A 27,243-nucleotide genomic window follows, 5' to 3' on the forward strand; every position below is an offset into this window, starting at 1 on the left:
CTGGGAGTGGGGCTGGAGGAGGGGGAGAGACAGTACAAACTGTTGTGGGAGAGATGGCAAGGTGGCCTAGGTAGGATATGAAACTCATTCCATTTTGCATCTGCTACCATTTGGCTGTTGTTATTCAGTTGTTTCCGTTGTACTTGACTCTTTGTGACCACATTTAGGGTTTTCTTGGCAAAGATCCTGGAGTGGTATGCCATTTCTTTCTCTAACTCATTTTTACAGATGAGGAAACTGAGCAAACAGGATTAAGTGACTTGCCCAAATTCACATAGCTAGTAAGTGTCTGAGGCCAGATTTGGACTCAGGAAGACAAGTCTGTGACAGTCCTGCCTAGTTTTAACTACACAGAATCAGATGCCTTAGTATTCTTAGAATCTCAACTCCCCTGCCATTTTCTTGCCTCCTTTTGCATTTTAATTAATTATATACACAGTGCTTAGCATAATGCCTGGCACATAGTAGGCATTTAGTAAATGTTTATTGGATTGGATTGTAGTCTGGAATGGACTGGGGATGACTTGACATAGAAGTTCTTCCCTTTGAGTTCTTCTCTTTCCCTCTTTGAGTTAGAGCCCAGTCATCCCTAAGGCACCCCCCTGGTATCCTGAACAGTCATATTTCCCTTGTCTCCTCTTGAAAGAAATTTTCCTGAACTCATCTCTCTCTCCAGTACTCACAAAGCTCCCTCCCTGTCTGTGAGTCTTCTCCTTGGCTTCCTCCCCTCCCCCCAGCTGCTCTTCATCCTCAAGCCTTTTCCTCTAACTACCTCCTAAAGGCTTTCAACCTCAATTAACTCGGGATGCTTTCTGCCCCTGCCCACTGCCTCTAAAACAGGTTCTATTACTCTTCGTAGCCCTGCCTTTCTGATCTTTCCATCTCTCTAAAAGCTTTCTTTTCTCCTTTCATCCTCTCTCAATTGGTTCACAAATCTGGGCTCTGCTGGCAGATTGTCACAAAGGCTGCTTGTCAAACACCACTCACTTAGAACAAACATTAACATATATGGAACCCACGTGTACTTTGTGATTGCTGCTGCTCCTCCCCCTCCCAGAACTGCACCGACCCCCACATTTATGGTGGGGAGGGAGAAGACAGAGCTGGACCCAGACTCTCTCGAATTGTATTTTTCTTCTCCCTAGTATTAACAATTCTGTGTTTACACACTCCTAGTACTTCTTGGTGCCTCTCCTCAGGGACCAATATTCATTTCCATTTCTTGTGATCTTCTCCTTTTGTACTTCTGAGTTCTGAGTTCAGCCACAGAATGATAGAATGTCCAAACTGGAAGAGATATAGAGATCATCTAGTCCAACCATCCAACCCTCTCAGTTTTCAGATGAGGAAACTGAGGCCCACAGAGGTTAAATGACTCTTAGTCTGAGTTCTCCCACCCAGTGTTAAGTGCTGGGAGAGTTAATTAACCTTTCTGTGCCCATGTCCCTATTTGTGAAATGGAATTGTTATACATTATTTACATATTTTACATATGCATAATTACATATGTTACCATCCCCCCAGTAGAATGCTCATGGAAGATAGGGACTGTCTCATTTTTCTCTTCGTATCCCCCAGCACAAAGGACAGTGCCCAGAATATAGTAGGTGCTTAATAAATGCTTATTGAGTTAAAATATCTCATCTATCTAAAAGGGAACTGAAGGAATTGATGAAATCAGGCTGATAAAGTGCTTTGAGCTCCTCAGAGAAAGGAAGCTGCATAAATATAAGGTGCCTTTTTATTAAAGCTTCTGGATACTAGAGGCCTGAAGGGCATTAATTTGTATAGTGACTTATAATTTTCAAAGTGCTTTCTTATCTATGATCTCATGGCTTTGCAAAAGTCCCTTGAAAGAGATAGGGTAGGGGTTCTGGGTTGGATTTTGCAGATTAAGAAACTGGTTAAGAAAAGTTAGGAGGTTTATGAACTGAAGCATGTCTCAGAGGATTACCAAGATAGTGAGAGGACAGACAGTAAAACATGGTTTATGAGGATCTGTTAAAGGAACTAGAGACATTTAGCTGGGAAAAGAGAAGACTTGGAAGGAAGGGGGAAATCGACGACTATCTCCAGGCTTTTGAAGGACTATCATGTGGAATAGGGGTTAGACTTATTCTGTTTAACCACAGAAAACAGAAGAACTCTGAGCAATTAGGGGAACTAGCAGGAAGACTTAAGAGTGATGTAAGGAATAACTTTCTAACAATCAAAGCTGCTAGAAAATAGATTTGGCTACCTGTGGAGTTAATTAGCTCCCTATTACTGGAGGTCTTCAAGGAGAGATTTGGTAGGCATTCTGTTCAGTTTCACATCTTTAACTCTGAGATTCTGTAACTTACCAAAGATCATACAACTAGTAGTGGAGCTGATGTCTGAACCCCAGTCTTCTGACCATAATAAAATAATATCAAGAATATCTTAAAGTTTACAAAGCATTTCCCCCACCCACTCCCACCAAGTGCAATATTATTATTATCCCCATTTTGTAGGTGAGGAAATTGAGGCCCCTAGGAGCAAAAGGAATTAAGTCTGAAGTGATGAAGCTAGAACCCGGAACTTCTGATCCCAACTGAATAAATCATTTTACCACTATAATTAGATTGTAATAAAAATATTGAAAGCTGAAGGAAGAAACCTTGAATCATTAACAAACAATTTCTTGGTTTTGCCATATTTTCAGTTCTTTCGGCCACCTCTTAGGCTTAATCCAAAGTGCAAAAAAGTAGGGAGGGCAAGAAGAAGGGTTAGGATGCTTGCTACAGCTGAAGAAGACTTCAGCAAGTCTGTGTTTTATTTGGCAGCTTGTAACCTGGGATGGATGATTCCAAGCCAGATTGTAGTTCTTTCCCCTTCCTTCTCTCCCCCTCACTCCAGCTGGGACTGAGCAGGTGGCCAAAGGGGGAACTTACATCATCTTCAGCTGCCAAACAGGGCCATTTAACACTGGTGGGATTTATGTGCCACATGTACACAGAGAGTAAAGTGTAGTAGAAGGGTCCCTGGATTTGTAATCAAAGGATATGGGTTCTAATCCTGGCTCCGTTATATGCAATCTATGTGACCTTGGACTCTTCTCTTTAAAATCAGAGGATCAGATAAGATGGCTTCTGGCTCAAAGTGTGATGATCTGTTATCCAAAACAAATCCAGAGTTTCCCTAAAATGAAGGAACCAAAGGGCCACTTTTGGGGAGCAAACTTTTCCAGAGCCATATCTTGGTTCCTTACTGATTTTTTTTAACCCCTTGCCTTCTATCTTAGAATAAGTACTAAGTATTGGTTCCAAGACAGAGGAGCAGTAAGGGCTAGGCAAATGGGATTAAGTGACTTGCCCAGAGTCACACAGCTAGGAAGTATCCAAGGCCAGATATGAATGGCTTTTTGAAGAAAGTACTGGGACTTGTTCAGGGAAAGAACCTTGACCATGGTTGCTAGACTGTTAAGAATTTAGTAGTTGAGGCAATAAAAAATTATGGAAAGTGAGAGGAAGCTCCTTCACCACTTTAAGGATCTGCAGTTTCACCATTGTGGGAATTCTCTTTGATCAAATGGGTCATGAGCACTCCATGCCTCACAGGTCTTCAAGTAAAAGGTGGACAATCATTTGTTAGGGATTTTGTAGAAGTCTGTGTGCAGGAATGGGATAACTGGGATGTCTTATGAGGTGTCTTCCCCATCTCTGATTCAATTGTCATGAGTTATTGTTCTTTTGCCACCAAATCCATAGCCTCCTCTGAGGGATGAGCCTCTCCACAGTTGGGTTAGGCTGGTCCTTAAATGAAAGACTCATTGTCCAGTTCCTCAGCCGGTACTCAAAGCATGTCTGTCTTGGTAAGGCATTTTAGAATACGAATACGTCATTCCCAGAATATGAAAAGTCTTCAGAGGAGGACTTTATGAGATAACATATCTAATGTTAAAGCCTGTACTCAAACCTTGGTCCATAAACTTCTAGTTCAGCACTCTTCAGTACAGCTAGATTCTTCATCTCTTTCCACTGCTCCATACTGTCTCAACATTTCTATTTAGAGGGCTCAGATGGCAAAAGGATCTGGTTTTGAGTGGTGAATGTGAAATTGTTATAGCAATGGTATCTGATAGTCTTTTCCTAATATTCACTCAAGCACCTACTTTTTAATTAATTAATTAATTTCTTCTTATTATTAGGCACCTACTATTTATTAGTCACCACACTCCGTGTTTCAGATACAAGTGTAAAAATGATACAGTATCTACCCAAGAATCCCAAGAACTAAATTCTTTGCTCTTTATCATAACAATTAGGTGACTTTGGACTATTTACTTCCTTTTTCTGGGTCTCAGTTTTCTTCTTTGTACAACGTGAGGATTTTGGCTCTAATTTCTTTACAAAATGATCTTTAAGGTCATTTCCTGCTCTTACTGTGTGCTTACTGCCTCACCTTTTTCCTTTGTCTTTATTTTTTCCTTCTTTTTCACCTGCATGAATTTGCCAAAAGGCATTGAATTCCCCTGAAATAAAGGGGCTATAGATTCAGAATATTTATTTCCTCCTTCGTGCTTCTGGGAAAGCAGAATAAAAGTTTGTTCTCCAGTAGATGAATAATATGCAGACGCTGTCCAGGGTTCTGTCCAGGAGCAAATGTTTTTCTAGCTGTTCTTGCCAAATTAAGAGTGCCAGATTTTCCCCAGCTAGTTGTAGAATCATAGAATCCCAGGAAGTCAGTGCTTAAAAGGACATCCATTTCAACCTTTTTGTTTAAAATTGAGGAAACTGAGGCACAAAGAAGGAAACTGATTTAGTATGATAACAATAGGTAGAAAGATGATTAGATTGATCATTGCCACAATTTGCCCATGTCCCTTTGCTGTAAGGAAGTGACTTTTTCAGGATCATACTGTTAGTAAGTGGCAGAGATAGGATTGGAGAATTCATGAAGGTGACTATGGACTAGAATAAGCTCATGTAATATGTCTCCTGGCATACATACCCCTTACTTGTGTTTCTTCAGGTCCATCTTCTGGTGGGTGGGTTGGGAGAGAGAAAGAATCATGAATCTCCAAAGAAAGGCTCTATAGTGGGAGCAGGTAGGTGACTCAGTAAACTGAGAGCCAGGTCTACAGATCAGAGACCCTGAGTTCAAATCTGATCTCAGATACTTCCCATCTGTGTAACCCTGGGCAAGCCACTGAACCCCTATTGCCTAGCCCTTACTCTTCTGCCTTGGAACCAATTCACAGTATTGGTTGTAAGACAAAAGATTAAGGGTTTAAATTATAAAAAAGAAAGGCTACTTCAACCCTGCCAAAGGAAGGAGCAGGAGATTTACTTAATACCTGGCCCCTGAAATGACAGATTAGAGCATACGAACACTGGGTTCTTGCCTGTTTTCTCTAGAGTATCTCTCTAAAGATAAATATTTGGGGTAGAAGGCATTAAGTTAGATGGGACATGCATCCAAATAAGTGGTAGTCCCAACAACATTCTGGGAACTTTTATCCCACGCTTCATAACTGGATCACATCAACCTATTCTTATCTCAGTGAGCTTGGGCCCCATTTTCTTTATCTGTAAAAAGAGGGGGCCTAACTAGATGACCTCTAAGTCATCTTTGAGTTTTAAATATATAATCTTGTGGTCACTTGATCCATGATCTGATCCCCAGGCTCACTACATCTAAGTATAAACCTTAGCATGGCTATTCACTGGATAAGAACTGTCCTGGTAGTTATAGTTCTATTCATTATGCTTCTACAGATTAACAACTATAACGTTCTTCATCACAGAGCCAGAGCAGGGTGTATACCTGAGGAAGAAGAAGTCTGCTTCTGGGGAAGGGTGAAGGGGAAAATGGGGGAGAAAAAGACGTCATGCCCTACCTATCTATACTTCTTTCCTCTCTCCTTTGCATTTGTATTCAAAGTACCTGTTCATCTTGGGCAGATGGATGACACTGTTGGTCCAAGTCATAAAGATCAGCATGCATTCCCAAGCTCCCTCAGCTTTGTCATCGCCCTTGTGCATGGTAACTGAGTCTCTCCTCTATTGTCCTCTTCTAGGACCCTTTATGAGGCTGAGAATATCTTTTGAGATAGCCAAAGAGGAAAGAGCTTGCATGGTTTAAAAAAATACTACTTGAATTTCTGTCTCTGTTCCTTCTCTAAGCTTTGCATGTATGCCTCCTGTTCATTATATGTCCCATCATGTATACATGACAGTTATATATAGAACTATGATGTGATTCAGAAAGTATGTTCACATATCCTCTCCCCAGATGCCAGCCCCCAATGCCCTTCATTTTGGGGGTCCCGGATAGAGCACTAACTGGTCTCTTTCTCATTTTCCCACTCCAATAACCCCCATCCCTGCTCCCTGGGACTGATTAACCTTCTTAAATCCTAGCTCTGACAATATGACAATGGGCTCAGAAACATTCCCTGGCTCCCCATTGTCCACAGGGCTCTCTGAGCCAGGAATGGTGGGAGCAAAGGCAGAAATAACTCTGTGGTCAGAATAGGGGCAAAGACTCAGTCTGGTTGGAGTTGGAAGAGACTGTGAGAGATGAGGGGATGAGGGGAAAAGGGGCTGGCCTTGAATATCAGGCTAAGCGCTATGATCTTTTGACTCCAAACTCAATGTAGTCTGGACTACATTGTAGAATGTTAAGAGTTCTGGGATCTTAGAAGCCATCTCGTCAAACCCCTTCCTTTTTCAGAAGATGGAGCTGAGGCCCAGAGAGGAGAAGAGACTTACTTGCCTGAGGTCACACAGTTAATTAATGCTTCCTCTTGGGTCCAGCTTCTAAAGAGGCAGAGGGATTCCTTCCGAAATATCCATTTTCTGCAGAATGACTCCTAGCATTATTGCCAAATAGTCGAGCCTGTCTCCAGGGCAGCTCTGGCTTCCCAAGACCAATCAGAGCTTTGCTTCCAGCTTTTATGTCGTCTTTTCCCAAGCTAATCCATCTGGCCCCTGCCCTGGCCCTGCCAGGGCCCCATAAATCCCTTTCCCTGCCCTTTCGCACCTAATCCAAGAGCTCTCCTAAGGGGAGGAGTCATAGCTATGCCCACTCCATTGGCTCTGCGCAGGGCTTCTCCAGCCGTCATGCCACTGGACAGGTAAAGTGAAGGTGGCAGACAGATCCATGAGCTGAGCTCAGCGACACGGGCACGTTTCTCTTTTACAACCTGAATCTCTAAATCACCCGTGTCTCTCGGCAAGCTGAGGATGTGGCGAGAAGCTGTTAATAATAGATACAAGTTTCTGTCTGGGAACGAATTGCTTAAGACGGTAATTAGCATTTTAATTTAAGCATTTTCCTCACTCTCACCTCTGGAGACCTGGGTTCGAATCTGGAATTGAGGTCACTAGTGAAATGAGTTTTACTGTCTCGCCTTAGGTCCCGGTGGACGTTTGTCTTTGTCACGGAGAAAACCACCGTGGAGGGGAAGAGTCTGGCCTGAAGGGGGCAGTGTCTCTCTAGTTTGGGCAGCAACCATTGGCAAGAGGAGAGAATTCAGAGCTGGAAGAACCCCCAGAAAATAATGGAGCCCACTTTCTCTTTTTACAGAGGGGGAAACAGAGGCCCAAAGGTTAGGACAGGTTTGCCCAAGGTGACACACTAAGAGGCAGAGCCAGGATTTGTGGTATAGTGGAAATTGGAAAGAACGCTGGGAAAGATCCTGCTTCGAATCCCAGCTCTGTCGCTTGCTTTCTGGGTGTTTTGGGGACAAGTCATTTGACTTCTCTGGAACTGGACTTGTTCATCTGAAAAATAAAGAAGAGACCAGTGGACTGCATTTCAACTTCCTTTCATTTTTCAACCTCTGATCTCATGGATTAAAACCGAGGTCTTCCCATTCCAAGTCAAGTGCCCTTTCCATTCCACCACCCAATTTTCTAGCAGTGAGAGTCAAATAGCACCAACGCTAATGTTTCCCAGTGTCTCAAGGTTCTGTGGTTTTGTTATTGTCTCCTTCTGCCTATAGACTTCAAGCCCTTGATGCCTTAAGGAATAGACAGTCTTTACGAGTTGTAGCCAAAGAACATTCACCCTCTAACCTACTTTCTGGTGATGAGCCTTTCCACACTGGCCTCGGCTGGTCCTCAGTAGTCAGATACAGAGTCCCTCACTGCACCCAAAGTCAAAATCCTCTCAGCTCAGTGTTGTTTTCCAAAACCTGTGCCCAGCTGCCAGGGATGGAAGGCTTGGGGACCTTTAAATGCTATGCTGAGTGGGGCAGCTAGGTTGCTTAGGAGGATCTGGTTTAAATCTGGTCTCAGATACTTCCTAGCTGTCTAAATGACTTCTAGCTGTCCAAGTCACTTAACCCCTATTGCTTAATCCTTATCACTCTTCTACCTTAGAACTGATACTTGTATTGATTCTAAGACAGAAGGTAAAGAACTATCTGAGACTAGATTTGAACCTAGGACCTACTGAGCCACTCAGCTGCACCCAAAGTAAAGGTTTAAACATTTTATGGAGGAGTAGTGGGCAGGGTAAGAATAGTTACCCCTATTTATATCATGTGATAAGGGGTCTGTGGATAGATGTCAGGGCATTCATGGACATGGATGGGGAAAAAATGCACCTTTATTTCAATACAATTGGTTTCCTTTGTAATTCTATGCATTTTACTTTTCACATCTAAAAACATTATTCTGAGAAGGGATACACATAGGTTTCATCAGACTGACAAAGGACTAAACTAATTCCACAACACTAAAAAATGTCATTCCCTTCCTTACCTTGTCAGGTCTCAGGGCAAAGGTCAGCACAGCCATGCCCCTGAAGCAGGTAGCAAGGTCACCTGATAACATACCTCCTTGCCCCTGTTCTAAGACCTCCCACCCCTTCCCAGAGAGCCCCAGTTCTCTCCATCCCATCAGCTGTGAATAGAGTTTGGGGACCCAATTCTTTGTAGGTGGAATGTTCTGGATGGGGATGACATAGAAGAGTACTTGGTTTTTAGAGAAAGAATCAAGGCTAATGGCAGAGCCAGAGACAAAAAGCAAAGGTAAAACATCAAAGGGGGTATCTAATGGAACTGTGCTATATAAGGGATCTTAGAATAGCTCGAAGAGAATGTTAGAACCATAAATGACCTTAGAATGTCAGAGCTAGAAGGAACTATATAGAATATCAGAATGAGGTGGGGGGTGCTTAGAACATAGGTTAGGGGGAACTTAGAGAACAAAAGAGCAGAGCTCAAAAACATTTTAGAATGTAGACTGTCAGAGCTAGAAGAACAGAGAACATAGAAAATAAGAGCTGGAAGGGGGGAACTTGCTTAGCATTGGGTCCAATTCCCTCATATTACAGATGGGGAAAGTGAACCTCAGAGAATGGCAATGACTTGTTCAAAGTCACATGGTAAAAAGAAAAAGGAGACCACGCCTGGGAGAGTTAGTGAGAGCTGTCAGGAGGGAATAGTGGCCATTTGCTTGTTGCTTGGGGGAGCTGAAGGAAAGCAGTATTGGGGAGATTAGAGGTAGGTGAGAAGGGGCTGGGGTGTGGGGCTGAGCTTGGAGAGAGAGGAGAGCTGCACAGCAGGGCTGTGTGTGGGGAAGCTAGAGCTGTGTTTGCCTCCAGCCAGACCTGTCAGTCCATCACTTCCACAAGCACTAATTTTCTTGATTTTTCCTCAAACGCTGATTTGCTGAGGGCACAGCTTTACTGTTTAACCAGCCCCACAGCAGCTTGTGATGTCTGGAGCATTAGGAAGAAATGACTTTAATGGAACTGACTTTTTTTTTCCCTTTGACAAAAACAAGCTTCTTCTTTTTTTTAAAACAATAAAAACTCCACTACCAACAAAAAGAAGGGACCCAGTCTCATGTCTTTTGATCAGAAATGTCTGGTACAGTGGTAAGACACCTGGACCTGGGATCAGAAGACTTGGATGCTCTATGTCCTGGCTCTGCCACTTTTTGGAATGACTGGCCAAATCACGCCCCAAATGGGGCTCCATTTTCTACTCTGAAAATGAAGGGTTTGGCTTTGGTGATCTTGAAGGCCCCTCTCAGTTCTCTCAAGATGTGATAGAGTCAGTTTGGACCTTTGGGACCTCAAAGAAGTAGGTCTCCTCTTTGTTCACTATCCTGGAGTCCCATCCTCAAAATGCAGGGACCCCCTAGATGTGGTTCCAGAATCAATCTCCCCACTCAAAGTTATCCCACTCTGGGCTACCAGAAGCAGCAGCTTTGGCATAAGCTAGTTGAAAGAGCACTGGATTTGGAGCCAAGAAATCCAGGTAAAATCTCATCTCTGTTACCTACTCCCTACATGACATATTCTTTCCATCTCTGTGGCTTAATTTACTCCTCTGTAAAATGAAGGAGTTTGAGTAGACGACCTCTAAGGTCACTTCCAGCTCCACAGTCCCTCTCCAGACTGATCTGTGTTCTGGGGCTGGAGACAAAGGATCTTGTCCCCTTTGGAAGAATTCCATCTCATATTTCTTTTCCCCCAGTCTTTAGTCAGTTGGAGTGCAGGCTGCCGGCTGCAATTCCTGGGGGGACAAATCTCTATCCATCAACCCCCTCATCCCAGCACCACTTCCTGGCATTGGGGGCTATTCTCAATTTGCCACCAGTAGTGAAAAATGACTTGTATTTTTAGCTCCTTGAAAAAGTATCTTTGATATATGAGGCTGCAGGCCCAGGAATCCTGGCCTATGAGATTAGCTCCAGACCGGGGTTTTGAGTGGAGAGGCTAGAAGTGTGGTGGCTATGGTCTGTTGGCTGTTACCCTCTGAAAGGTCTAAATATACCACTATAAAGGAGTAGGGATAGGCCAAGAGATTTGGGGCACTGAGTCACTATTAACTGCTGCCATTTCATGTAGATGATGATCAAATGTTCTAGGGATATGATCAAATCCCAGCTGTGATGCAGGAGGAAGAATACTGGATTTGGAGTCCAGTGTCTGACATTTAATAGCCAAGTGACCTTGGACAAATCATGTATTCATAGCTTGCAAGAGCTGGAAGAGACCTTAGAGTTGGGGTCTTAATCAGGGTCCATGGATAGATTTCTGAGATTTGGTGAACTTGGATGGGGAAAAATTAATTATATCTTTATTGTACTATGCATGGTTTCCTATTTTTGTGATTCTTTTTATGCACTTAAAAACATTATTCTGAGGAGTTCCATAGCCATCACTAACTCAAGTCAGCAAACATTTGTTGAATGTGATTTGGGCTGCAAAAAGAGGTAGACTGCCAAAGGGGGTCCATAACATGGAAAAGGCTAAGAATCTTTGACAGAATATTCCAGATCTGACATTCTGTGGACCTTTGAACACAGACCAGTGCCAGATAAGAGAGTTTTTTTAAAAGAGGGAGGAAAGGGGAAGCTAGGTAACTCAGTGGACAGAGCACCAGGCCTGGACACAGGAGGTCCTGGGTTCAAATATGGCCTCAGATACTTCCCAGCTGGGTGACCCTGGGTAAGTCATTTAAAACCCCCATTGCCTAGCTCTTGACAGTCTTCTGTCTTAGAAGTGATACTTAAATTGAAGGTAAGGGTTGAAAAAAGCAGCAAACCCAAGGAGGACTGCTCTGAGGGGAGTAGGTCAAGCTAGAACAATGGGTTCTACCAGAAGTAGCTAGGTGGTGCAGTGGAGAGAGCACTGGATCTGGCCTCAGAAAGACCAGAGTTCAAGTTTAACCTCAGACATTTACTAGCTGTGTGATCTTGAGCAAGTCACTTAATCCCTGACTACATTTAAAAAAACACACACATTCACAAACTAAAGAGGGAAATTGCAAGCTACTCCAGTATTTTTGCTAACAAAATTCTATGGACAGTTGGTCCACAAGGTCGTGAAGAATCAGACACGACTAAACAATAATAGAACAATGGGCAGAATCTAACAAGATAAATAGAGAGTCTTACATGCAGACTAAAAAAATCAGTGCAGAAGTACAGGGTGGGAGAAGGTACCACCACACAACTGCTTATGTGATCAAGTCAATCTGGTCAAAATAAGGCAAACTGAGGGTCGTTTCAAAGCCCAGAGAGTTCTAGGGAACCGCAGGATCAGGATGAATCAACCACGTGAATCGACAAGCCCCAAAGCTGACATTGTATGGGCATAAACAGAAGCAAGAGCCAATAGTCCCACTGTTCTTCCCTCTGGTCAGGCCCTATCTGGGGGTTGTGTTCATTTCTAGGGAATGGATCCTACTGGGCATTTCACTGCTTTTACATTCAGAAGGTGAAGAGAGGCTAGGAAGGGGAGGAAACTCCAAACCGTATCATTGGAGAGCTAGTTGGTGGGAAGGAGAATGTTTATCTCGGAAAAAATGACGATTGCCTTCAAGCATCTGAAAAGCTTGTCATGGGCACATGAGACTGGATTTAGGAACTTGGAATCCTAATGCGAGAGCTAAAAGAGACCGTAGAGGTCATTTAATCTAACCTCCTTTTATACAGGAGGAAACTGAAGCCCAGAGGGGTTAAGTGACTTGCCCAGCACCACACAGGTAGAAAGCAGATGAGCCAGAATTCAAATCCAGATTTTCTGGCTTTAAATCCAACATCCTTGGAGTCCCCCCCCCCCCTTCCCCCCTACTGCATCATGCTTCTTCTGCTTGTTTTTCTTGGCCCCAGAGGGCAGATCGAAGAAGAATGAAGTTTACCAGAAGCAGATTTGGAATCAAAGTAAGAAAAAATTCCCTAGCAATGAGAGCTCTCTAAAAAGGAGAACATGTTACCCTCCAAAGATTCCCCATCCCAAATGGCCTTTGCTCACTTGTCCCATGCCTCTTGACATTCTTCTTTTTAGGCTTGGCTTAGACTCACTTACCTCTGAAGTCCCTTCCAGGTCCTAGAGGAGAGGATTCTGAATATGCAAAAATGTAGCAACACCACTGGGGGCACAAATATCTGGCCAGATTGTTGTTTTGGCACGGGCATTTATTATCTAGCTATATCTTGCTTCATGTAATAGACACGCTCCAAAAATTTGGGTGTCAATCAAACTTTTGGCAATTTTATTGCTATTTTAAATGCATTAGAGGAATTTGTCATTTAAAGGAACCTGGGGGCGAATAATTGTATAAAGTGAACACTCTACTATATTGATTTTGAGAGTTTAGATTTGTCTTAAGGCGGTGGGGAGGGGGTGACTTACCTAGACAATAATGAAGAAAGCCAGTCAGAAAAGTATATGATGTAGTTAATTGTGTGGTACATTGGAAAGGGACTTGACTGGAGTCACAGAACCTGGGTTCAAATTCTGCATTTAAAAGTGATCTAATTTCCATAGGTTTTTGTTTCCTTATCTGTAAAAGGTTATTATTCTTTGAAAGTATTACTCTCATTACAGCCTTGATCTTGGGGCTCCAGAACATTTCCAGAACTCCAAAAGGTCCCTGTGATCAGACTGGGTCCACCTCCTTGAAGCTGTTCCCAACAATGTCCATGCCAATATCTTTCTTGTTCTCTCTCTCTCTCTCTCTCTCTCTCTCTCTCTCTCTCTCTCTCTTTCTCTCTTCCTTCCTTCCTTCCTTCCTTCCTTCCTTCCTTCCTTCCTTCCTTCCTTCCTTCCTTCCTTCCTTCCTTCCTTCCTTCCTTCCTTCCTTCCTTCCTTCCTTCCTTTCTTTCTTTCTTTCTTTCTTTCTTTCTTTCTTTCTTTCTTTCTTTCTTTCTTTCTTTCTTTCTTTCTTTCTTTCTTTCTTTCTTTCTTTCTTTCTTTCTTTCTTTCTTTCTTTCTTTCTTTCTCTTTTTAAACAATCCTTACCTTCCACCTTAGAATCAATACTATGTATTGGTTCTAAAGCAGGAGAGCAATAAGGGTTAGGCAATGGGAGTTAAGTGACTTGCCCAGGGCCACACATCTAGGAAGTGTCTAAGGCCAGGTATGAACCCAGGACTTCCTGTCTCTAGACTTGACTCTCAATCCACTGAACTACCCAGCTGCCCCTCATCCTGTATTTTAAAGCCTGATCCAGCTCTAACATTCTTGGTTCGGAGATCTCTTCCAACTCTGGTATATTCTATTCCTTTTTTAAAAACCCTAGTAACAACTCTAAGACAGAAGTTTACCTCAGTTTCCTCAACTGTAAAATGAGCTGGAAAAGGACACAGCAAAAAGGGCTAAGTGACTTACCCAAGGTCACACAGCTAAGACAGATTTGAACCTGGGTGTTCCTGACTCCAGGCCCAGTGCTCTATCCACTGTACCACCTCACCACCCTTGCCCTCATCTACCTAAAGACCCTTTGTTCTATGTTCTAAGAGCCCTCCCAGTTTTGATCCTCTATGAGGTAGGGGCCGCCTCTGAGGAGTAGCTACAAGGATGCAGAGGGTGACATTGGGTTGATGAGGAGGGGAGAGGAAGGAGAGGAATCCAGCCCTGGGAGCTGGCCTCACACAGCTCAGAGAGAAACGGGGTGGGGGGGGTTAAGAGAGTTCATCCCAGGGCCCCACAGCCCCTACGACAGAGCCTCGCCCAGCGCCACCCCCATCCGCTAGGTCAATACCTTATTGACTCTGACAATCTTTTCATCTCTAACTTTAAGTAGGGGCCTAAGACGTGCAGAGGGAATTGTTCCCATGGCAACATAGAGGAGCTCCAAAACAACCGCGCTAGGAAAACAACTGCCGGGCTTCACCTGCACGGGGAGAAGCTGTGAAGGCACCTTGTTCTCCGGGGCTCAGCGACCCCAGGGACGCAGCCCTTCTGAGTGGACCCCCTCCTCCACGTGAATCCATGGGGCCACAGTGGCCAGACAATGGCGGCATATGTGGAATCACGAAGGAGGGAGCTGACATCGCTGTTTTCTGCTGTGTAATAGGTGGCCCCCAGGGGATAGAGGACTGGCCTTGGAATCAAGAAGACTCCTCTTCCTGAGTTCAAATCGGCCTCAGGCTCTTCATCACTGGGTGACCTGGGCATGTCATTTAACTCTGTTTGCCTCAGTTTCCTCATCTGTAAAATGAGCTGGAGAAGGAAATGGCGAACGGCTCTAGGATCTCTGCCAAGAAAAACCCAAATGGGGTCACTAAGAGTCTGACAAGAGGGAACAAAAACAGTAATTTCAACAGCCTCCTCATTGGTCTCTCCAATTTGTCTTCCGCATAGCTGCCAAACGGGCATTGCTCAAACATTGACCATGACCCATTCCTACCCAAGAAACTCAAGTGGCTCCCTCTTGCCTCTAGGTTAAATACTAATTCCTGTAGCTGGCTTTTTGAAGGCTCCTTATAATGGGCTCCAGCCAACCTTCAGAGGCTTGCTATGGGGATGGATGGGGGCTCAGTGACTTGAGAACCAGGCCTAGAGATAGGAGGGCCTGGGTTCAAATCTGACCTCAGACACTTTCTAGCTCCTTACTTGTGTTTCTTTACATCCATCTTCTGGTGGGTGGGTTGGGAGGGAGAAAGCATCATGAATCTCCAAAGAAAGGCTCTATAGTAGAGCAGTTGGCTAACTGGCTCAGTAAGTTGAGAGCCAGACCTAGAGATGAGAGATCTTGAGTTCAAATCTGACTTCAGACTCTTCCCAGATGTGTGACCCTGGGCAAGTCATTTGACCCCCATTGCCTAGCTCTTACCACTCTTCTTCCTTGGAACCAATACATAATACTAAGGTAAGGGTAATTTTTTTTTAAAAGACTTCTCTCTACGTGATGCCCCTCCTACTTGCAGCAAGTTGGCACAGTAGAGTCAGAAAGTCCTGAATTTGATTGCTACTTCAGACAAGTACTGGCTGTGTTATCCTGGGCAAGTCACCAAACCTCTCTAGGCTTCAGTTTCCTCATTTGTAAAATGGAAATGATCACAAGGTTGTTGCGAGGATCAAATTAATTAACGTATATAAAATACTTTACAAACCTTAAAATGATATATAGTTGCTAACTATTATTTCAGCAAACTGGATTATTTCCTGCAGTTGTGATAGTGGAAAGGAGACTGATTTTGATGTCAGAAGACCAGGGTTCAAATCCTGACTCTATTGTTTTTTACATACCTGACTTAGTTGTTTCATCTCTGGAGGATTTGGGTTCCTCACCTATAATCTAAGAGGTCTGGATTAGATGGCCTCTAAAGTCCCTTCTAGCAATCTGCAGTCATGCATGGTTTTTAGCTCTAGGTAACAAGATGCCTCTCCCAGGATCAGCTCATCCCTTCCAGTCTTATCACCAAGCCACCAGCTGGAGTCTGGATTGAGACCCTCTGCCTCTTCTCCCCTCTGTTTGCAGGGCTTGAAGATGGAGCACTGAATTCCTCCCAATGCCTTCCTTTATAGAGAAAGAAAGCAGCCTTTCAGCTCACTCACTCCACTTTGCATCTGCAGCTCTGCCTGGCTTCAGCTCCATAGAACAACACCTTACCCTCCTCATACCAGGTACCCCTGGTGTCCCTCCCCTTCTCCCCTTTCCAGCCTCCTTTTATGAATTGTTGTCCCGAATTAGAATGATAGCTTCTTGTTGGCAGGGATTGTTCTTTTTCTTTTTTGTATCTTTATTTTATTTTTTTTAAACCCTTAACTTCCACCTTAGAATCAATACTATGTATTGGTTCCAAGGCAGAGGAGTGGTAAGGGCTAGGCAATGGGGGTTAAGTGACTTGCCCAGGGTCACACAGCTAGAAAGTGTCTGAGGCCATATTTGAACCCAGGACCTTCTGTCTCTAGGCCTAGCTCTCAATCCACAGAGTCCTCCAGCTGCCCCTCTTCTTTGTATCTTTAGCACAGTGCCTGGCATATATTGAAGGCTTCATAAATTTTTATTGAATTGAATTGACCCTATCAACCTAATAGGGGAGAGGAATTATATTTGATTTGCTTGGCCCTAGAGGACAGAGTGAGGAAGAATGGGTAGCAGCTACAGAAGAGACAGATTTTAAAATCCATATTAGATCCAGAGTTGTCCCAAAGTGGTATAGACTGCCTTAAGAAGGGTGGAAGTCCCCTTTCCTGGGGGTTTGCAGAGAAGATTGTAGAGGGAGGACTTAAGGGTAGACCCTGTAAAACTCCTTCCACCTCTGAGGTTCTGTGATAGTGAGTTTGGGGATTGAGGTTTGCCTTTGTAAAATGTTTTACAAATCATTTTCTAATAGCAAATGGTGTGGTTTAGGGCAGAGGTGTCAAACATACAGTCTGCTTGCCTAATGTGGTGGGCAACAACACTCCTGAGTACATCCTGAACCAGAGTAAAACATAATTTGTAAATATTTAACAAAATACATAAAAATACAATAAAACACAGCAAATGCTAGTTTGTGGTTTTCTAAGTCAATATGTGGCCTCATAGTACAGTTTAGTTGCTTCTTCTACCTACCAGTAACTTAGGGGAAAGTCTTAGAGTCAGAAGATTGACTAACATAGTTAATCCATTGTATGGTGACTAAGTCAAATCTCCATGACTCAGTTTACTCATATGTAAAATGAGTTTAATAATATTTTTACTCCTTATTTCAGAGGGGTATTTTGAGAAATGTTATTTCCTATTTGTCTTGTATATAGCTTGCTTTGTACATATTTGTTTCCACGTTGACTCCCCCATTTGACTGAAAGCATCTTGAGGGCAGAAATTGTTAAAATTGGTCTAACCTGGGCAAAGTACAGCAGGAGCATCACCTCCTTATATTTGGAGCTAAGCCGCTCTCTGTACAAGCCAAGATTCTAGGACTTTTTTTTCTCCTTTTTTTCCTGGCTCCCATATTATGCTGTTGACTCACACTGAGTTTGTAGTCCTCTAAAAGCCCCAGACCTTTCCTGAAAAGCTGCTGTCTAGCTCTGCCTCTCTCATGAAGTCAATTTATAATACCAAAACAGAGTATTTTGCATCATGTTCTCATTAAATCTGAACATATTACATTTAGTTCTATGCTCTAGAGTCTGTCAAGATCTTTTGGAATCTTGACTCTTTCTCCCACTATGGAGTCTATCTACCACAGTGGCTTTGCACACAAGGATGCTGACTTTATCTTTATCCTAGTCATTGATAAAAATGTTAAAGAGACCATTAGAAACCTCCTTCCAAGTCAACATGATCATGAATGGCTACCCTTTGAGATTGGTCATTCATTCAACCCGTTCTAAATACATCTAATTGAGCTAGTGCCTAGCTCACAACCTTCCATCCTTTCCATAACAACAGCATGCCATATTTCCTTCCTTCCTTCCTTTTTTTTTAGATGCTTACTTTCTATCTTAGTAAGAACTCTAGCACAGAAGGGGAAGGGCCAGGCAGAAGGGGTTAAGTGTCTTGCCTAGGGTTGTGTCTGTGAGGTCAGATTTGAACCCATATCCTCCTGACTCCAGTTCTGGCACTCTATCCACTGAGTCACCTAACTATCCCATGCCATATTTTCTAGACACTTTGATAACATTTAGTTAAACTATATCTATACCATTCACTACCAGTTTCATAATCCTATCAGAAAAGGAAAGTAATTGCATTAGTTTGGCATGGCCCATTCTGAAGGAAGCCAAATTGGTTCTTTGAGATCGATCACTGTTTCCTTTTCTAGATGTTCACTAACCGTTTTTAAAATAATAAGTTCTGGAATATTCCAGACTCTGGCCTACCAGCCTTTTTCCTTTGTAAGAGATTGGGACATTTGTCCCTTTTTTGTCTGCTTTCCCCCCTCGTGTTTCATATATCACTGATAGTGGTTCAGCAATTACACCCACCAGTTCTTTCAGTACTTGAGGATGTAGTTGACTTGGGGAATTAAGTGCCATCTTCCTATCTTCTTACTTATTTCTAGAATCTACTCTCTATTAGTCATTTTTAGTTTGTCCTTTTTGATCTAAAAAGCCATTTTCCTTGGAAGAGAAAAAAAAAGAAACAAAACAATAATTGATCAGCTTTGGCATCTCCCTGTTGTCAGTTATCATCATCACATCTACCCTAAACAGCAGGACTATTGCATTGATCCTCACCTTTTCCCAGTGTAATTCAAACAAGCAAGCCTGTCTTTGTTGTCCCTAACTTTCCTGGCCACCCTCTACTCATTCTGAGCTTTAGAGCTCCTGACACCATTCTCCCGGCACCATGCCATGCTTTTGTTCTCATCCTGTTACCTGTCTTTGCTTCTATTTTCTCTGTGTGCTTTTTTTTAATCATTTCTGTTTGTTCCTCTGTTATTCTTTATTGAGCAGCTTCTCTCCTGAATTTTCTCACAAAAGAAATATACATTAGTATCCATCCCCTTCCTTTTACCAGTCCTATTGCATTTAAATAAGTCAGACCCAACCAGAGCCATATTCTGGTCGAAGATCTCATCCCAACAAGTCATAATCGGTACATGTATTTATTTATTATGAGTATATATTATAATATAAATACTACCATATTTATATCACACATATTATTATGTTTATTAATTTACCAAGTGTCAGGCACCATGCTAACTGCTGCAGATACAAAAAGAGGCAAAAGACAGTCCTTGCACTGATAGAGTTTACAGTTTAATGAGGGAGAAATGTAAACAAATATATAGAAAGCAAGCTTTGGGATCCTTGTTTTTTACAAAGCAAGGAAGTAATTAAAAGAGGGAAGGTGCTGGAATTAAGAGGCTTCCTTGTCCCTATGAAGTAAAAGCTGCTGCCTTATCTCTGGACTTCTACATCATCTTGCTTGTTGCATAATCCTTGTCCATTTGTGCGAGGATGTTTGAGATCATGGGTTGCCTTCCTGGCTCCTTTTTATGGCTTTTGTCACCTTTGAGCTTCTGGGTGCCTGGATAGCTATAATGTAAACAGGACAAATATTACTAGAGATGAACTGATTTGTTCAGTCATATTTCAATCGTGTCTGAATCTTCATGACTCGTTTGGGGTTTTTTTTTGGCTAAGACACTGGAATGGTCTACCATTTCTTTCTCCAACTCATTTTACAGATGAGGAAACTGAGGCAATCAGGGTGAAGCAACTTACCCAAGGTCACACAGCTAGTTAGTGTTTGAGGACAGAATTGAACTCAGAAAGAACTTTCTCACTCCAGCCCCACACTCTCCCTACTTCACCACCTAGCTGCCCCTAAACTGGCTAACTCATCATCATAAACTAGTAAGTGGAAGAGCTGGGACTTCAATTCAGACACAATTTGAGCAACTACAATGGGCAGATCAAGTCTTAACTCTAGGATTATAAATTTTGAGGCCACTGATAACAATCTTAGTCCTTCAACAACACAGAAATCATAGAAATTATCAATAATAATTATTAGGGGGCAGCTGGGTGACTCAGTGGATTGAGAGTCAGACCTAGAGATGGGAGGTCCTGGATTCATTCATATCTGGCCTCAGACACTTCTCAGCTGTGTGACCCTGGGCAAGTCACTTAACCCCCATTGCCTAGCCCTTAGCACTCTTCTGCCTTGGAACCAATACACAGTATTGATTCCAAGATGGAAGGTAAGAGTTAAAAAAAAAAAGAAGAATTATTTAAGGGACAGGTAGGTGGCTCAGTGAGAGAGAGCCAAGTCTATAAATGAAAGGTCCTGGGTTCAAATGTGACCTCAGATACTTCATAGCTGTGCAGCCCTGGGCAAGTCACTTGACCTCAGTTGCCTAGCCCTTACCACTTTTCTGCCTTGGAGTCAATACTTAGTGTTGATTCTAAGATGGGAGGTAAAGGTTAAAAAATTATTTAAAATAAAATAAAATAATTAAAATGAAAATTATTTAAAATTAGTATTAACAATAATATGGAAATGGGTCTTGATCAATGATACATGTAACACCCAGTGGAATTGAGTGTCAGCTTCAGGGTGGGGATGGATAGAGGGGGTAAAGAACATGAATCATGTAACCATGTAAAAACATTCTAAATTAATCAATTAAATAAAAAATTTCAATTAAAAAATAAAATTAGTATTAAAAATAATATAAAAATTTATTAATTAAAATGAAAATATGTTATTTAAAATGAAAAAATAAAATAAAATATTATTTAAAATCAAGATCTCCCTTGATCTACCCACCCTGCCTTCCCCCTCACCTCCATATTTTTCCCAGTCACAGGGTCTCTCTGTCTCTCCCCAACGGGAAGGTGTCCCGCCCCCCCCCGCCCCAATTCCTGCTGCCAGCCCCAGGTCCAGTTGGTGGCACCTTCCCCAGAAAGACCAATTCCTAGTTGCCATTTTGAATATGGGCCATCTGACTTCCAGTCTAGCCTTCTTGTGCTACCCCCATTCTAGTCACATTGACATCCTGCTATTCCTGGGATATCTCACTCTGTTAGTGGGTAGCCGCTAGAGTAGAATTCTTTTCTCACTTCCCCCAGCGCCTCTGCCTTGGTTATTCCAAGACTGCTGTCTGAGTCATCTGTTTTGCAGGAAAATTTGACTAGAGTTTCCTAAAGCCCTGTCCCCTGAGGGTCTAGGAAATCTCTCCCCAGTCTGACTTCTTTCATGACTCTCTACTCGTTTCCTGGAGCATAATAACATTAACAGCAACAACAATAATAAATTATTCCCATTTATGTTTACACAGCATTTTCTTTACAAAAACCCTAGGGGCAAGTTATTATCCCCATTTCATAGAGGAGAAAACTGGGGCTTAGAGAAGGGGAAGGGAATGGAATAAGCCTTTATTACATGCCCACTATGTGCCAAGCACTGTGCTAAATATTTTATAAATATCATCTCACTGGATCTTCAAAAGAACCCTGGGAGGTAGGTGACATTATTACCCCCATTTTAAAATTGAGGAAACTGAGGCAGATGGAGGTTAAATGATTTCCCCAGCATCACCCAGCGAGTAAATGTCTGAAGTCAGACTCCAATTTCTTCCAGTTTTAGCATTCTATCTACTCTATTACCTAGCAGCCAGAGAGGGGAAATAATTTGCTCAGGGTCATACAGTTAGTTAAATGTTAGAGCTGGAATCTGAACTCAGGGCCTTGAACAATAAGTCCAGCACACTGTGTTCTATGATCTCAGACCTAAAGAACTAAGACCATCACCATTTGTAACCAGGGAGTGTTCTAGAGCCCAAGTCATCCCCACTAGTGTTCAGAGCCACAGGCTTCCCTCAGTGATGCTGATCAAAGATTCTTTACCTCGTGTGTGTCACAGAGCCCTTTGATGCTCTATGGCCATTTATGACCCCTCCTCAGAATAAAACGCTGAAATGCTTAAAAGAAATGCTTTGTTTCTGTTAGAAGTTAGTGAAAACTAAAAGGTCCTCCCAGTTCACAGACTCCCTTACCTAGAACATTCTAGCTGTGCAATATCGAAGGAGAAATTGTCTCTGCCAGCATCTTAGCAGTTAAAGCTGGGGGAGACTTTGGATGTCATCTGATCAACAGACTGATCCATATGTGGACAGTTTTCAGATAAGACAAGTAGGTTGCTTGAGTTAAGCATCAGGGGTCCAAATGCAATTGAATGAGGCAGCCCCAACCCTCAAGTAACTTCTACTCTAATGGGGGGAAACATCTCTAGGCAATTTGGTGAGTTAGGGATCAATAGCTGGGGAAGGATGCTTTGGTTTGGGCAGTTACAGAAATGGAGTCATAAGGAAATGGATTATAGGAATGTTTATAGGAGTTAGAGTGTTGATTTGATTATTGAGTTGTTCTAAGGATAAAATGGGATATTTGGAAAGCATTTAGCATACTGTGGAGACAGACCTGAGAGCTGTGTTGCAGGTCTGGACTAGACTCCATCTGGGGAACCCTCAGGGGCCCAGGACAGAAGTGAGAAAGCTAATTCTAAGGCAAGACTATACTTAATATTACAGTAAGTTAAATTTTATTTTCTTTCTTTTTTTTCTTAAGCCCTTACCTTCTGCCTTAGTATGAATTCTAAGACCAAGGAGCAACAAGGATGAGGCAATTGGGGTTAAATGACTTGTGCAGGGTCAAACAGCCAGGAAGTGTCTGAGGTCAGATTTAAACCCAGGTCTTCCCAATTCCAGGCTTGATATTCTATTCATTGTGCACCCCTAAAATTTGTTTTCAATAAAATATCTTATAGAATAAGTAAAAGATTGTGTCAGATCTAGCAAAACGTGCAGCACCGCCTTTGAGAACCCCTGATCCAGTTCCACTCTTCCCTTATGTTACAGATGGGGAATGGGAGGCTCAGTGATTTGAAGATATCACACAGTAACTGAGTGTCAGCCAGAACTCAGACACAGACTTCTTAACATCATCCGCTTCATCATCATCTTCACATTAGCTTTGGGACTCCTTGCTGCAAAAACCAAAGGTCCTTCTTCTGTCTCTGGTAAATCATCTTCTCCCCACTGAGAAACCACTAAGATTTATCCCTGATGGATGGCCAGGCCTGGACCCATGAATCCTTCAAAGAGCCCAGACCTGAATGTTCAATCTCTCATAACTCTGAGTTAAGGACACAGAGTGACACCAGAGACAGCTGGATAAAGAATGAAATAAGAGGCCGGATAAGTGTAATTGATGGCAGAACCCTGACACACTGAGCTGGGGAAAGAGCTCGAGATGGTCCCAAGTTCTGACTTATTACCCACCCATCATCTTCTGGGGATGGGAAAGGGGAGAGTTGAAAACACACCAAATTTGGAGTCATGGACCTGGACTGGAATTCCAACTGTGCAGTTTCCTAGCTGTGTGTCCTTGGGTGAGTCACATTTATTTTGGCTAATGTTTCCTTCTCTGTAAAACAGGTAGATTAGAAGAGGTAATATGAAAGTCCCTTCTAAGTCCAAGTCCTATGAGCCTGTATGGACTCATCCTTCACTCAGGCTAATCCTTGCCAGTGCTCTGGTCCCTTCTCCAAATATGAGACTATATGAAGTGTGTCTGGCGTCTCCCCCCAGCTGCTAGCATCCACCTGTTACCTTATATCTGTTTTGTATGTATTGATATATATATATATACATATATATATGTGTGTGTGTGTGTGTGTGTGTGTGTGTGTGTGTGTACACATGGTCTTCCTTCATAGAATGTAAACTCCTTGAGGGCAGGGACCGTTTTATTTTTGTCTTTGTGTCTCCATCATCTAGCACTTAAAATTTGTTGCTTCTTCATCTCTAGAGAGGTTCTGCTAAACTGCATTGGTATGAATGTTTGGGAAAAACACATTAGGATTTCAGCCCTGAAAATGCCTTCATTTTCAATGAAGTTTTGATTAGCCATGTTCTCCCTGTTCTATACTTATGCAGATGACTTTTTGAATCCAAATAAAAGACTTTGAATTGATCCCTGTTATATTTCCTCTCATTTGGTTTAGCCCAGTGTCAAACTGTTGAGATCTTTTTTGAACACATATATAATAAGCTTTTAAGAAGCATCCTAGGAGAGAGATTGACCTCTAGACAGACTGATCTTGACTTCCAATCTGTGCCCTCCCCACTTTGGAAAAAAGGAGTTATGGGTGAAAGACATTAGAATCAGGCAAGAAGGAAGAAAGAATTCAAGAGCCCAGGATGGGCTGCCTAGTGATGAGCCACTAAGAGATAAGTCATGAAAGCCAATATAGTAGGAGCTATTTCTGGCATCACTGGTCCATAATTCCTTTTTCAAAAGGTAGGAGAGCTGAACCTGGGAGTCAAGATGGTCAGACCCTCTCAAATTTTTCTGTCCCAAAGTCTCCCTTTGCTCGCAAAGATTGAATATGTTTGTGTATATATGTATTATATATAATTTTAAATGGCTATATTTTGTTTTAATATCACATTCATTTCCAACTGTTATCCCTCTAACCCAATAAGTCATCCCTTATCACAAAGGATAAAAAAGAAAGAGCCAAAAGATAATTCAGCAAAATTAAAGTACACATCAACTCAGTCTGATGGTATATGCACTCACAATCCTCCATGTATGCAAAGAAGGGGAAAGGAACATTTCCTTATCACTTTAGAAGCAAGTTTAGTCACTAAGATACAATATTCAGTGGCAGGTTTTTTTTGTCCTTTTCATTTATACTGATTTAAACATTTTGTAAATTGTTTTCCTGGTTCTACTTATCTCACTCTGCATTGGTTCATATATAGCTTTCTGAGCTTCTCTGAATTCTTCATATTTTCATAAGTATGTTCAAAATCTCCTACCTAGTCTGTAAGGGCTCAGGAAAGGGATGGTATTACTTTCAACTTCTTTTATATTCCTGCCATACCTATCGTAGTACTGCATCCAGTAGTGCTTTAAAAATGTTTATTGAATAAATGAATGAGGCAAAAGAATGACTGAATGAATAGAAAATAAATATGTGAATGAATAAGTGAATACATAAAAATTGGATTTGGCTTTGGTGTTAAAAAGGTAAGCTCCCCAGTCTTACATTCAACATGAAAAAATGAGTATATTTGATTCAATCCCAAATCTTTTCACAGCTTGGAATATGAAAGAAATTACATTTAGGGAAGATGGAAATGTTTAGTCTTGCCTACAGAAAGCCCTTACTAATCCTAAGATACTGTTAGCTAAGAACTTGAGGATATAAGAACAAGAGATCTTAGAACTAAAAGGGACCATCTAGTTCAATCCTCTTATTTCACAGAGGAGGAAATGGCCATAGGAGGGAAGTGATTTGCCCAAGGTCACTCTGCCAATAAGAGTCAGATCTGGAAGGTACTAGATCTTAGGTCTTCTGACTTCCAACACAAGGCTCTTCCCTCTCCAGCCACATGGGAATGAACATCTCAGTCTTCCAAATCCATCCATCATTTCCAACTAGTATGAAAGTTCTGATTCTGCCAAGGACTCTGCCCCTTGGCACATGAAGGGGTTAATGTCTGTCCTTAAATAGTTGAGTCTGATGATAATAACTACTTCCATTTCTATAACTCCAGAATTTACTTCATTAAGTGAGGTGGATAGTGTCATAATATGAATTCCATTTTATAGATGCGTAAATGAAGGACTAGAAAGAGTAAATGATTTGCCCATGGTCATGCTTTCTTTTTCTTTTTACATATTTATTTTTTTATTACACTTTTAATTCCTAGCTGTCTTTCTCTCACCCACTCAAACTCTCACTAGAGAAAAGCAACATCCAACATAGACACTTATATGAAACTATATGATACATATTTTCATATAGCACTTCTTTCTCTAGAGGTGGATAGCATCTTCCTTCATAAGTCCATTAGAGTTGACTTGAATAGTCATGTTACTCAGAACCTTGGGTCACACTTTTAGTTAGCATCTAAGCTAAGATTCACACTCAGATCTCTTATTCCCAGACCAACATATATTATTATACTACATCCTGATGGCTGCCACAACTTGCAAGAGAAATAGCATCATAGGTTGCTGGAATCTCATCCACTGGCCTCTCTGGGGGTCCAGAGGCAGAAGTATTTCTTTTGGGGACTGCTCATTCTGCCTTCACAGTACTTCAGCACCTGGACAGGGACCTGGTACAGTAGAATGAACAATCACATTAAGTCATTGGATCTGATTTTAATTTTTATTTTGCTTCTTACTGCCTATGTGATCTTGGGCAGGCCCTTTTCTCACTCCAAATTCTTCAAATTCCTCATCTATAAAATGAGAGAAGTAAACTAGTTGATCTCTAAGGCCATTTCTAGCTTTTAATATGGGAGCCAGAAGGCAGCTTCACAGACCATAGAGTTCATAGGTTCATAGTTCTAGACCTGGGAAGGGAGCATGGAGGTCATCTAATTTAATCTCCTTATTTTACAGATGAGGACGTTAAAGTCCAGAAATGTTGGGTCATTTGTCCAAGATGACACAGGTGTTAAGAATCAGGAATAGGATTCAAAGCTAGATCCTCTGACTCCAAAGCCAGTATTCTATCCAATAAATCACTAGTTGAACCCCTTAATTTTACAGATTAGGAAACTGAGTCCCAGAGAGGTTGTGTGATTTTCCCAAGAGGACACAGATGCTAAGAATCAAGAAGAGGTCCTCTGATTCTACAGCAAGCATTCTGTCCAATAAGCCATGTATAAGGAAACTGATACCCATAAAATTTGAGTGACTTTTTTTGAGTCATAAAGGTACTAAGTTTGTATCAGAGGCCGGATTTGAAGCCAGATTCTCTGACACTAGAGCTAATGCTCTTTCCAGTATCCAACAAATTCAACCCTTTCATTTCATAAATGAATAAACTGAAAGGGAGGCATGTCATGTGTTGGTGAAGGGATTTGCCTAAGTCGGTGGCAGAGCAAGGATTGGAAACCCGGTCCTCAGACCCCAAGCCCAGAGCATGACCAGAGCAGATGGCTTCATTTGCTGCTTCTAGGCTCTCAAGCTTTTCTCAGCTCTCATCCTCTTGTACAAGGAAGGAGCATTACCCTCTACTCAATTGTTCTGCTGGCCTCCTGCCCTGGCTTCTCGATC

The 27,243-nt window shown here is 42.1% G+C and overlaps 2 long non-coding RNA genes across 2 annotated transcripts; one reads left to right on the forward strand and one right to left on the reverse strand.

Annotated features, from left to right (window-relative positions):
- Positions 1-1,110: 1,110 nt before the first annotated feature.
- LOC103097574 (uncharacterized) lies at positions 1,111-5,908 on the reverse strand. The gene is made up of 3 exons (XR_001627006.2): positions 5,788-5,908; positions 4,972-5,001; positions 1,111-1,287 (listed from the first exon to the last, which is right to left on the reverse strand). It is a non-coding gene; the product is annotated as an uncharacterized LOC103097574 (long non-coding RNA).
- A 1,031-nt stretch (positions 5,909-6,939) lies between these two features.
- Positions 6,940-7,780, forward strand: LOC103097744 (uncharacterized). The gene is made up of 2 exons (XR_457917.2): positions 6,940-7,271; positions 7,381-7,780. It is a non-coding gene; the product is annotated as an uncharacterized LOC103097744 (long non-coding RNA).
- The last annotated feature ends 19,463 nt before the right edge of the window (positions 7,781-27,243 follow it).

Source organism: Monodelphis domestica, chromosome 1 (assembly GCF_027887165.1).
Source record: "Monodelphis domestica isolate mMonDom1 chromosome 1, mMonDom1.pri, whole genome shotgun sequence".
In the NCBI taxonomy this organism is placed as follows: Eukaryota; Metazoa; Chordata; class Mammalia; order Didelphimorphia; family Didelphidae; genus Monodelphis; species Monodelphis domestica.